Here is a 14,066-nt window from a genome sequence, read left to right on the forward strand (position 1 = left end):
CTGAGGCAAAACACCGCGGGTTTCTGGAGGAGGCAGCTAAGCTGGTACCGAGGATCGTTCTCATCGGGAAAGGAGAGCTGACACCGAGCCCGTCACTTGCCCTGCCCAACCAACCCGGGGCTCTGTCATGTGAGGGAGGGGAAACGAGCCCATGATCTTTGAGGAGCTAGCCAAAAACGATTCTTCTTTTGGCCTAAAATATCCTAAAAATGAAGTCAATGTGAGCTGAGGAGAGGATTAGGATTTGAGAAGAGGAACTCCTATAACTGGGTGGTTAATTATCCATATGACTCTGGGACTTGTGTGTTTGTGTGTTTAAGGTTTAGTTATTAGAGTGGTACAAAGAATGTACTTGCGTAAGATTTTTTAACTTCATGGGACATGTACAAATTTACTCTTTTGACGGGGCTTCCTTGGTGGCTCAGCAGTAAAAGAATCTGCCTGCAATACAGGAAACCCGGGTTCGATCCCTGGGTCAGGAAGATCCCCTGGGGAAGGAAATGGCAACCCATTCCAGTATTGTTGCCTGGAGAATCCCATGGAGGAGGAGCCTGGCAGGCTACAGTCCACCGGGTCGCAAAATGTCGGACATGACTGAGCGGCTAACACACACACACACACACACTTTTAATGAACACATAAATTGAATATTAGCTCTAGTGCATTTATATGGCTTTTCCAACTTTTACCCCCAAGTAGGGATTTTTCCCTTAAATCAAAATCCATGTGTATATGAAATACTCTCAGATATGAATCACATTCTACTTTTATTTGGAAAAAATGGAAACTTTTTATTGTAAAATAATCAAAGAAACAATATTAAAATGAAAACTGTATTAGTACAAAGATTTTTGAATCACATCTTGATGAATTTTTTTTTTTTTTGGATGAATTTTATCTTTTGTAGAATATCCCTCTCTTGGTAAGATTCAGTTTTGTTTTGTTTTTTACCCTGGTTTCTATTTTGTACACTATTATTTGTATTAGGACATTGTGTTTTTTGTGTGTATGTGGGGTATAGAACGCTTCTCTCAGTTGATTTTGAGAGGTAATCTTCTGACCCAGTCTCTAAGAAAAGCTATGTAAAACATGCCCTCAAATGGATTTAAAGGTATCAAATCAAATGAAGGCTTTTTAGAAATAGATTAAAAAATAGGAAACAGCTACATCTCTTCTCTTTGAATTAATTAAATCACAAAGCCCATGTCAGTTTGGTTTGTCAGAGGGTAATGTTTGATTACCCTCTCTTTAAGTTATTTGATTAACAAAAATATCATTTTCCCAATTAGCCAAGATGGAATGTGGAATTAGGAAGCATTTGTATGAACTTATAATGATCATTCTCTCAGATGCAGGTTGTTGGCCTGCCCTGGGTAACACTCATATGAAGCTCTTCCGAAGGAGACAGGAATCTTTGGAATGTCTCGACTTAGAATATTGAAGACTTTTTAGTGTTAAGGGCATCCAAGTGAAATTGATTTTCCATTGAAAAATCATCCATTTGTTTTCCCACAACCATGCACTCCTGCATCTTCTTCTTCTTCTTCTTCTTTGTTTTTTGGCTAAGTTGTGTAACATGTGTGGTCTGACCAGGGATGGGATGGTGATCCCTCTATTGGAAGCGTGGAGTCACTGGACCATCAGGAAAGTCCCTGTTTGCATCTCTAGTTCCTCACCATTTATATCCACACCACTGAAGAGCACCTTGGCTCCTAAGGACTTCAACTTCTTGGGTCCTGCCTTCTGTCCCAACGACCATTCTTCCCGTTTGGGAACAATCTTCTGCTACCCACTCTTCCCTCAATATGAAGGTCAAATTTCAAGGTCCACCCTCTACAAAGTACTTCTGTTTACACATGAACTCAGCTTCTGTTTGATTCCATTTCTGCAGAAATTGAATTTGGTCTAATTGCCCCAAGCCTGCTGTAAGTTTCTAGAGAGAATTTGCACTCTTTAACATTCTGTCCTTGTTGCACATGGCACATTTTAAAGATCTATGAGTTATATAGAGCTACACTGAAAACTGATGGCTTTCCTGTTTTGTCTCCCCACCCCAGCCCATGTGTCTGTGCACTGGTGAAATCAAAGGGCTCGAGGCATAAGCAGCTTAGAGGGGACAGTGTGTCTCCCACAATTGCCTGAAAGATGTTAGTGAGGGTAAACTTGCTTCAGGGGGTTATCAGCTGATCCTGAGTGTACTTGAATCCCTGGTGGAGCATGAACCCCTGCCCGATGGGCTGCCTCTACCAGGGATCTTGGGATGGAGTCACCACCCAGCCACAGGCAAGAGGAAAAGGTCAGCATCCCCTAGGCTGGGCTGCTCTCTCCACCTCTTGTCCCCTGGCTGCCTCTGACGACAGGCTGTCACTCAGCAGAATTTCTAAAAATGGTGTTGGAAAGGAAGGAATTCACTGTGGACTATTTAATAATTTAGAGTAGTGGATCTCAATCTGGGGGAGCTTATATTCTTGGGAAATATTAAATGTTAGCCTTGCTGGGGATTTCCAGAAAGTGTACATGGTAAATCAGCAACTTCCCTACCTTCATTAGGATGATTCTGAGGGTGAAATGACACCATCACACGGCGTTTGAGAAGATGGAATGGAGGGAGGACCAGAGAGATGTGAGACTATGAGGGCAAATTGTAAAATGCAGTTGCTTCCTGTTAGCCTCTCCAAAAGACCATGGGTCGTGAAAAGCATATTTGAAGTCAAACATTGCTTTAACTGACTGCTGTGGGATTGGTGCAAATCAGCCAACTTCACTTCCCCCCTGTCTTCTTATCTAAACAATGCAGTAAGAATAGTTCCTGCTCAAGTGAAATAGTCGCTAACATTTTTAGGAGCTTGTGACATGTTAGGCATTGTCCCAGTAGCTTAATATATATGAACTCCTTCAATCCTCAAGCCTACAAAATAGGTCTCTTTATTATGCCCATTTTACAGATGTGAGAGCTGAGGCACAGAAAGCAAGCAACTTGTACGTGGTAGGACCGGAACTCAAACACAGGCCCTCTGCTTCCAAGGCCACATAGGTCCACCTCCTCCCCAAGATTTCACAGGATGTTTGCTCAGGTCAAATTGCTTCTTTCTCTCTGACGTAAAATACACATATCAGATACTATAGCATTGAAGGCAATGCTGTTATTAACATATACCATTGTATACTAGTCTTTAACCGGCTTGTGTGTCCTTGTGTTTTGAGGGGCTTGATTTGATCCATGTTCTATTCAAATTCATGGAATCATGAGCCACACAATAAGAGGATTATAAATTTTCTGAAATGAAGAGCTGAAAGAGCAAAAGTAATCTGTCCCCTGGAGATCAAATTTAAAACCTCTTAACACTCAGAGATCATATTGCCTGTGTGCTGACCAGAGGCTGCTGGTGAGGCAGCTGGGGCAGAGATATCAAGAATGGGGATTTGAACCTCAGCTCTGCCACTGTGAGTTCTGTGACAGAGGGTGAGTTGTTAGCTAGATGTAGTCAGGATTTTCCAGAATAGATTTTCTTTTCAAAATTAGTAGATACTGGGGACTTCCCTGGTGGTCCAGTGGTTAAAACTCTGTCTAGAAATGCAGGGTACACGGGTTCAAGCCCTGGTCCAGGAACTAAGATCCCACATGCCTTGGGGCAACTAAATTTGTTCATTACAACTACTGAGTGCAATAGCTCTGAATCCTGAGAGTCGCAACTAGAGAGCCGTGTGCCACAATGAAAGATCCCGTGTGCTACAGCTAAGACCCAATGCAGCCAAATAAACACATAACTGGTAGATGCTGTAACTAAAGCAGGCAGACAAAAGCAGATCTTTCCCAAAGAGTGAGTTTGTGTTTGTGTTGAAGTAAGGGGTAAGAGACAGAGTGTGAGACAGAAAATAAAAGACAAAATACGTACTGTATGTGAATTAGGTAAAACTTCAGGGAGGAGAGAGAGTAGTGACTTGGCAGAAAACAGAAGAAAATGCATTCTGGGAAAGAGAGGAAACTTCCAGTGGTTGATTCTGAAAGGAACTCCAGAAGCTCTTGGGCTTGTCTCTAGCCTCTCCCAAGCCATCCTGGGCCTCACGCAGAAATAGATCTGAGCTGATTTGTAAGGCAGGTGCCTGCCATTGGCTAGCGACGGGGAAACATGACTCTAACTCATTCTCTCAGAGCCTGTAGTTGTTTGGTCGCTAAGTTGTGGCTGACTCTTTGCAACCCTGGGGACTGCAGCACACCAGGCTTCCCTGTCCTTCACTCTCTCCTGGAGTTTGCTCAGATTCATGTCCATTGAGTCAGTGATGCTATCTCACCATCTCACCCTCTGCTGCCCTCTTCTCCTCTTGCCTTCAAACTTTCTCAGCATCAGGGTCTTCTCAGAGCAAAGGAGTCTCTATTCCGTTGCATTTTCCTTTGTGTCAGGCTTGTTCAGGACAGATGTTCAGGATCCTCCAAACTAAGCTTTTTTTTTTTTTTTAATAGCAGGCACATCACAAACTCTCAGCGTGGCTTCTGCATGCAGCTGTAGCTTATGTTTCTTGCATATTTACAAGTGTCGAGCCAGTGAACCAGTGAACCAGTGAAGTTGCTCAGTCGTGTGCAACTCTTTGCGATCCCATGGACTGTAGCCTACCAGTCTCCTCCATCCATGAACAACAGTACTGGAGTGGGTTGCCATTTCCTTCTTCAGGGAATCTTCCTGACCCAGGGATCGAACCCAGATCTCCGACATTGCAGGCAGATGCTTTACCATCTGAGCTACCAGGGAAGCCCTACAAGTGTCGAAGCTACCCCTAAAAAGACACTTCTTTCTTAGCACCCTATTTTTAGTAGTTTGGATTCAGGGCAGGCACTGAGATATCCTCAATCATGCCACATTTAAATAAAAATAGGAAAAACGTAAAGTCTAAGACTCCATATCCCTTTGGGAATGAAGAAGAATATCAGCTGGAAACAGTGAACCAGTCAAAATGCTTATCTTAGGGGAAATATTCACATTAATCATTTCCGGTATAAAAAGAGACATAAATTCTCATCCAAGAAGCTTTAGAGCATATGAATTTTGCCAAAGCTGCTTTAATAAAAATATGATTTTGAATTTTGAATAATCAACATCTGTGAGAATGATCACATTTAAAGTGTAATCTTGGGCTCCCTGATGGTTCAATGTAAAAGAATCTGACTGTTAATGCAGAAGACATGGGTTCAATCCCTGATCCGGGAAGATCCCACATGCTGCGGAGCAACTAAGCTCACGTGTCACAACTACTGAGCCTGTGCTCTAGAGCCTGCAAGCCGCAACTGCTGAGCCCATGTGCTGCAACTACTGAAACCCAAGAGCCCCAGGGCCTGTACTCCACAACAAAAAAAGCCACCACGATAAGAAGCCAGCACACTGCAACTAAAGAGTAGCCCTCACTCTCCATAATTAGAGAAAAGACTGCACAGCATTGAAGACCCATAAATAATAAATGTTTACAATTAAATAAACAAGTTGAAATCTTATGTATACCATCAACTTGTTTGAAAGGTTTAAATGACGTCACAAGCCTTTATGATTATTGCAAATTCTAAATAGTAAAGTTCAAATTAATATAATTTCATATTTGCAACAAAGTGGTCATTGTTTCTGAGTAGCAGATAATTTAAAACAAATACCTGATGCATTATACATGATCAAAATGCCACATTTTTTCTTAAGGTTCTGTGTATGGTCTGGGGAAAGGGTGAAGGTCTGCTGGTTACAGGGCAAAACAAAAGCCACCTTGGAATCCGAGTTAGAGTGCCTGGATATAAACACTGTCTCTGTCACTTTCCAGCCTTGATACTTTGATAAGTCAGTGAACCTTCTGAATGTCAGTAACCCTATCTGCAAGATGCAGGTTTGAGGATGAAGATTAGAGAATGTATATAAAATACCACAGATCTTAGCATCTGTTAGGTACCTGAAAGATGGTCTTTATTATCAGTGTAGTTCAAGTGGTTTTAGAATCTTCCCACAAAATTTCCGTTCAGAAGGTGGAATCTGATTCTCCTCCCTCTGGATGTGGGCTTGACTTAGTGACTCACTTCTCATGAATAGAAGGCAACAAGTGGATGTTGTGTGACCTCCAAGACTACATTCCAAAGAAGATACAGTGTTTGCAGTCAGCTACTATGTCCTGAGGATGCTCAAGCATTGAACTGATGAAATAGAAAATTTGTTTATTCATTTTCTCTCTTTGCAGGGAACATACACTCTGTGAGAGTAGGGATCTCCTACTTGGTCCTGCTCTCCTCCAGTCTTTCTCCATATTGGAGTTAAAGTCAAACATTAAAATTGTTGATCTAATCATATGACTGTCCTACTTAAAATGATGAATTGAGCCCTCCTTCCTTATAGGACAGACTCCACAATTCCTACATGACTGACATGCCTTCATGTCTGGCTTTCGCCCACATACCCATCCAGATCCAAGCTGCCTTCTGGTTGGCTCACTTCCTGGCAGCAGGCACCTTCTTTTGGGTCTCAGACCACAGATTCCCAGCCTCACAGGCACCACCTTGCTGGCACTTTACCTGATGTACCTCCTCTCCCTTCCCCCTGGCGAATTCTTGTCAATTACTCATCCTCAACTGTCACATGCTCTGCCAAGTGCCCGTTCCCCTCCCAACGAACTGATTTAGTTTTCTCCATCATCATACTTTACACCAGGGACTATTTATGGCAATTATTAATTATTTTGTCAACAGTTTATTTAATGCATCTATATTGAGCACCTACTAAGTACCAGGAAAACATCTACTTCTGCTTTATTCACCATGCCAAACCCTTTGACTGTGTGGATCACAATAAACTGTGGAAAATTCTGAAAGAGATGGGAATACCAGACCACCTGACCTGCCTCCTGAGAAATCTGTGTGCAGGTCAAGAAGCAACAGTTAGAACTGGACATGGAACAACAGACTGTTTCCAAATCAGGAAAGGAGTACATCAAGGCTATATATTGTCACCCTCCTTATTTAACTTATAGGCAGAATACATCATGAGAAACGCTGGGCTGGAGGAAGCACAAGCTGGAATCAAGATTGCTGGGAGAAATATCAATCACCTCAGATACGCAGATGACATCATCCTTATGGCAGAAAGCGAAGAACTAAACAGTCTCTTGATGAAAGTGAAAGAGGAGAGTAAAAATGTTGGCTTAAAGCTCAACATTCAGAAAACTAAGATCATGGCATCTGGTCCCATCACTTCATAGCAAATAGATGGGGAAACAGTGGAAACAGTGACAGACTTTATTTTTGGGGGCTCCAAAATCACTGCCAATGGTGACTGCAGCCATGAAATTAAACGATGCTTGCTCCTTGGAAGAAAAGTTATGACCAACCTAGACAGCATATTAAAAAGCAGAGACATTACTTTGCCAACAAAGGTCCATCTAGTTAAGGCTATGGTTTTTCCAGTAGTCATGTATGGATGCGAGAGTTGGACTATAAAGAAAGCTGAACACAGAAGAATTGATGCTTTTGAACTGTGGTGTTGGAGAAGACTCTTGAGAGTCCCTTGAACACATGGAGATTCAACCAGTCCATCCTAAAGGAAATCAGTCCTGAATATTCATTGAAAGAACTGATGCTGAAGCTGCAACTCAATACTTTGGCCAACTGAAGCGAAGAACTGACTCATTTGAAAAGACCCTGATGCTGGGAAAGATTGAAAGCAGGAGGAGAAGAGATTGACAGAGGATGAGATGGTTGGATGGCATCACTGACTCAATGGACATGAGTTTGAGTAAACTTCAGGAGTTGGTGATGGACAGGGTGGCCTGGCGTGCTGCAGTTCATGGGGTCGCAATGAGTCAGACACTACTGAGTGACTGAACTGAACTCAATATTGAGCACCTATTATGTACCAAACAGTTTAAGACACGGAGATCACAATGGCAAATGGAATGACAAAGATTTCTGCCCTCATGGGGCTTATGCTTCCCTGAAGGCAAATGGACCATAAATAAGATGAATTAAAAATATGGAGGCGGTCACATGCTAAGAGGTGTTATGGAGAAAATTAAGGCGGCAAAAGGAAAATAGAAAATCATAGTGGCTGAGGGACTGTAATTCTACACAGAATGCTCAGGAAAAGCTCCAGTGAGGGCATGGCAGAGCAAGCTGGGCCCTGGTATAGGTCTTGTGGAGTTCAACTAGCTTTGAAACCCAGTCTTTCCCCCTTCTCTCCCATGGAACCAGCTGGACTTGCTCCCAACCAGCTCACCTCTGGTGAGAGTGGCCAGGTGTCAGGGGTCAGATCATCCAACATCATTTGCAGGGACCAATTATGTAGTTACTGAACCATTTTTTCACATCAGTGGGGTCTAAGCACTGAATTTGAGGCTGCTTATGTGAACAAACCCATCAATTCTTTTAAAACACACAACTGAAAACCATCTACTCCCATCCATTTCAAACAGCATTAGTGCCTAAACTGCTGTCTTCTAAGCAAGTCACATCAGCCAGCTTTACATCTTAGGCCCATAGGCATGATTTTGGATGTCTGATGACCAAAGAGCCTAACTACAAAGCAGAAGGAGATTATTCAAACTAAATCTCACCACGACACCTGGGACGGGGAACAATGAATGGGATTCATGTCAACATGGACATGACAGGTACCTAATACTTTCCTGAAAGCAGGTTTTGTTAAAAGTGGGAGAGAATAGGAGAGCCCTGAGTGTTTGAATACGAAACTGAGTGGAGAAAAGGGAGGATGCAAAATATACCTCCCTCTATTTCTAAACTTTATTCAAGATGTATATGTATAACTGAATCAACTATACTCTAATATAAGATAAAGATTAAAAAAAAAACAAAACCCATAGCTTAGTCTGGCTGTTCATGTTCTCAACTCAAAAGGGGATCTGCCTCATGTCAAGTTTTCTTATCTACCATGATTGACAATTAGCTGCTTTTTCTCCAGATAAACTGTATGATGTTTTTACAATGTTGTTCAAAACTTCACTTACTCATATATGTTTGTATTTATCCAGCAAATAATCATTGCATTGCAATTAAGTCTATAGAGATGCACACATGAGGATCTTGTTCTGTAAATCACTGGCTTGCAAACATGGCTATGTATCAGAAAAGGCAATGCATGTAGTTAATGATCACTTGAATGTCATTTATATAACTAAAATATATGAACACCTGTAAGTTAATAGTTTGGCAAGCATCTTTCCAGAAACATTGCTATTTTGCTTGCTTTTTCTCTTCACTTTTCTTACATTGATTTATTATAGAGATAGTTTTAAAATATGTTTCTGCTTGGCAAGGTAAATAGTTTCTCATTATAAATGCTAAATATATATGTAAGATCATAATAATTAAACATTTTGAAGCCTTGAACAAAGAATGACTTTGTTCAGTTCTCAATATAACTAAGTGGTAGATGTTTAGCTTTTAAATTGTTTTTGCTATGTTAAACAGTGCCATGTTTAGCGTCTTAGTGTATACAATTTCCAGATGTGGAATTCTTAAAACCACCCTAAGTAAAGCTACAACCAACAACATTACACCAGCATTTTTTAACTGAATCTTTTTTAAAAAATTAATTTTTATTGCAGTACAGTCATTTTTACAGTGTTGGTAGCTAGTTTCTGCTATTCAGCAAAGTGAATCGGTTATATGTATACATATATCCCCTCTTTTTTGGATTTTCCTTCCCATCTAGGCCATCACAGAGCATTGGGTCAAGTTCACTGTGCTATAACATAGGTTCTCATTAGCTGTCTATATTATAACAGTGATAACAGTGATGTACACATACTTAACTAAAACACATGTGTGTGTGTTAATCACTCAGTCATGTCCGAATCTTTGTGACCCCATGGACGTTAGCCTGCCAGGCTCCTCTGTCCGGGGGGTTCTCCAGGCAAAAACACTCGAGTGGGTTGCCATGCCCGTCTCCAACCTATATTATACATAGCATCAATAGTGTGTACATGTCAATCGCAATCTCCCAGTCTTCCCACCCTCTTCTTCCCCCTTTGATATCCATAAATTTGTTCTCTAGTGTGTGTCCCTATTTCTGCTTTGTAAATAAGTTCCTCTGTATCATTTTTCTAGATTCCACATATAAGCAGCATTATACAATATTTGTTTTTCTCTTTCTGACTTCACTCGGTATAACAGTCTCTAGGTCTAATGGATAGATTATTTTTAATTTTCTATCTGGCCTCATGGTATGATCAGAATTTCAGATAAAGCTTAGAAAAATGTGTAACTTTTGGAAACTTGGCAGTTTTCTCCAGTTTAGTGTTTCTCAAAATTTATGGATCTCGTGGGAAAGTTGTTTATCTCTGGTTTCTGGGATTTGCTAGAACTTTGTAGAAATCATCTGACAGGCAGCTTTTGGAGAGAGAGAGAAAAAAAATCCTAAATTTATATTTTAACCTTTTTACTGAAGTCTCTGGATACCAGGTTTCCCAGCTGCTGAGCCAGATACATTTTAATGTGCACACGGGGTGTGGCCCATGGTGACGGTCCTGCCCATCAGGGCCTCACAGGAGTGACCAGAGGAATAGTGCTGTCCCTTGGGCACCAGCGATCTTGTGAAAACGACTAGTCCTGTCTTTGCCCCCTGTGTATCTTCAGGAGGTGCAGTCTCTGACACAGAGTAGCTGCTCAATGGTTCTTTGTGGAATGAGAGAAGTGTACATCCAGGGAACTTAAAAATGTCCAAGGAAAAGGTGAAAGGATTGATATTGGGTTATCTGTTAAGGCAGGCTCTTTTCCATGCTGCAGACTCCCTTTCTCTGCTTCTCTCTTGTACGTGTACATTATCCAGCCACCTTAGGTGAACAATAGGTGGCAACAACTAAACACAGTTTTTTGTTTGTTTTTTTTTATGTTCCCTCAGTGTCAAATCACACCTCTTGATCAGTGGCCTCACCATCTCTCTAAATATCCTTGGGAAGCAATTGGAACCTGTTCTTTGAGGAAATGAGTTTGTTTTCAAAATAGAAAATGTGTTTGTGTTTTTTTAAACTTCTGTCTTTATAGTAGAGTATAGCCAATTGACTATGTTGTGATAGATTAAGGTGGACAGCGAAAGGACTCAATCATACATACATGTGTATCCATTCTCCGCCAAACTCCCGTCCCATCCAGGCTGCCACATAACATTGAGCAGAGCTCCCTGTGCTGTATAGTAGGTTTTATACAGTAGGTTATCGATTTTAAATATAGCAGTCTATACATGTCCATCCCAAGCTCCCTCTCTCTTCCCCCCATTCTCCCCACTCCAAGCAACTGTCTTAAGTGTTTATTCAAGGAAGATAACAGAGGAAGGATAGTATAAGCTCTAATTACTTTAGTAATTTGCACACATTCCATGAATTTATTGTAACTGAAAAAAAATTAAAAACTTAAGATCATGGGCTCTTCTGCTTTGAGCTCTGACCTTGGAGTAAAGCACAGGTGTGTGCTGGGTCTGAGCACAGAACTCTTGGATCACTTCAGAAGTCACTGGTGATATTTTCAGCCAAGTTAGATGATATTCACCACTTAATTCCTTTCACTTCTTTTAGTGAATCACTGAAAAGAATTGATTTTAATCTGAGGATACCTCTTTCAAAGAAATCTCAAGAGATTCACTGCTACTAGAGAAGCTGAAAGATATGAAAGTATTTATTACAAGTGAAGAGGGCTTTAAAACAATGTAGAATAGGAAATGTACCCCTGGTGACCTCTTCCCTACCTCGGAAGATTGTGAAAAGAATCTGATGGGGATGAAGACTGAAACTGAGTATGGCTGTTAGACGGACTTTGCTAATGGAAAGACAACAAAGGCTACACTCAGTGGGTGTTCAATGATCAGACAAAACCGTCGAGGAGCATGAGGGTCTTACCTGAACATTGGTTCAAAGAAGTGTTCCAGCACCGAGAGACTCAACACTATATAGAGAAAGGAAGACTGGAGTGATGTGAGATTGCCTACCTGAAATGATCACAGGAGATCCATAGGTGGAAAACTATATGATACATTATTTTTCCCCAGCAATTTGGCATTGATCTTATAGTGTATCTTTCACCTAAATGTTTAAAGTGTAAAACTATGGATTCTTTCATCCAGTCATCTTACATCGGGAAGCCTTGAGCAACTGTGACACTAGTGTGTAATCAACTATCTCTATTTTGTGTAAAGGAGTAGGTGTGAAATTTTTAAAATGCTGACTTTAATTCAGTTGAATTAAGAACTGTGATAATCTATATGAGGAAAGAGTGAATGAATATATGTGAAAAAGAATGAATAGATGTATAACTGAATCACTTTGCAGTATACCTGAAACTAACACAACACTGTAAATCAACTATAGTCCACTGGAATTAAAAACAAAAATAAAGCCAAAACAAACAAAGAAAGAATTATAAGCTAGAAGGGTAGTATGTATATATGTGTGTATTATGTGTGTCTGTTATAAAACTAAATAAGTTAATGAACATATATGTGAAATGTGTTTTATCCACTGTGACAGCCATCATTGTAAGCAATAAAATAAGTTAAACTTATGTCATTTGATTTGAATATTTAAAATTTGCATTATATGAGTAACTGTTCATTTGCTTTACACTGGTGTACATAGTGGTAAAAATGATTTTTCTACCTACACTATGTCTAGTGGGATTCCAATATACATATGATATAAAATAAATATTCTGAAAAGATATATTCTCCTAAAAATAGACACTTCACTAAAGCCATAAATATTAATAGGTGGAAATAATTGATGAATGATATGCCTGAGAATCTTTTATGATTTGAGGAATATAAGGTAGATTGAAATAGATATCTACAAAAGCAGAAATCCCTGGGAACATAATTGCCCACTAACCATGTCTTTTGTTGGTTATCAATGGACAAGGAAAGGGGATCTCAGGACAGTGGAAATAATTCCATGGGATAGTTAGAGGAATGAAAAATACAAGTGAAACTTCCCAGTAACTGGTAAGATATATATACAAACACATATATATGGACTTCCCAGGTAGCTCAGTTGGTAAAGAATCAATGTGCAATGCAGGAGATCCCGGTTCGATTCCTGGGCCAGGAAGATTCCCTGGAGAAGGGCTAGGGTACCCACTCCAATATTCTTGGGCTTCCCTGGTGACTCAGATGGTAAATAATCTGCTTGCATTGTGGGAGACCTGGCTTCCATCCCTGATTTGGGAAGATCCCCTACAGGAGGGCTTGGCAACCGACTCCAGTATTCTTGCCTGGAGAGTCCCCACGGAGAGAGGAGGCTGGCAGGCTATGGTCCATGGGGTCACAAAGAGTTGGACATGACTGAGCGACTAAGCACAGCACATACATATATAATTCATTCTTTCAGTTACAGTTATTTCACACTTTCCCACTCAATTGTTAATATAAACCAGGTTCCATTTGCTAAACACATAGATCTTGTTTCAAATTAATGTTCAAGATTTATTAGCAATTATGAATCAATCTTACAATATCTGAGTGCATAAATATAATGTAGTATGCTCATTTGTTTTAAAATCTAGTTATATATACCAAAGGCATTTGGGTATGTACATATGAGGATGGGAGACATCAGAGTGAAGATATTAATGTGTGAGTGGTACACTCATAATAGTATTTAAAGCTATGGAGTCACAAAAAAGTAGATGGAGAACAATTGTAAGCACTGAGCCTACAGTTGGCTTTGTAGTCCTGGTGGTTGGTTGATTGGCTTGTTTCTCTTCAGGTGTCGGAAGGTTTAGGGTTAGGGTTAGGGTTAGGGTTGAGAGGATGCTTATAGCTGGGGAAGGGCCTCTACAGGAGGAAAGCTTGAGAGATTTCATTACCGTCTCTGGCAAGTTACTGCTCACTGAGGGCGGGTGTATGAAAAGCCTCAAGTTAGATGGATGACCACTGCATGCATCTCCATCCTCACCCATCCATGCAGTGGGTCACTGGGGTGGGTCTCATTTCACAGAAAGGAGCCAGTCAGTATGTGACACAAGCTTCAGCTGTACTCTGGGCACTCAGAGCAGGGCAGAACAAAGCCCCCAGGCTTGCAGAAGGCTCCAGGGCAGGCTCAAA

This window comes from Cervus elaphus, chromosome 23 (genome assembly GCF_910594005.1).
Source record: "Cervus elaphus chromosome 23, mCerEla1.1, whole genome shotgun sequence".
NCBI lineage: Eukaryota > Metazoa > Chordata > Mammalia > Artiodactyla > Cervidae > Cervus > Cervus elaphus.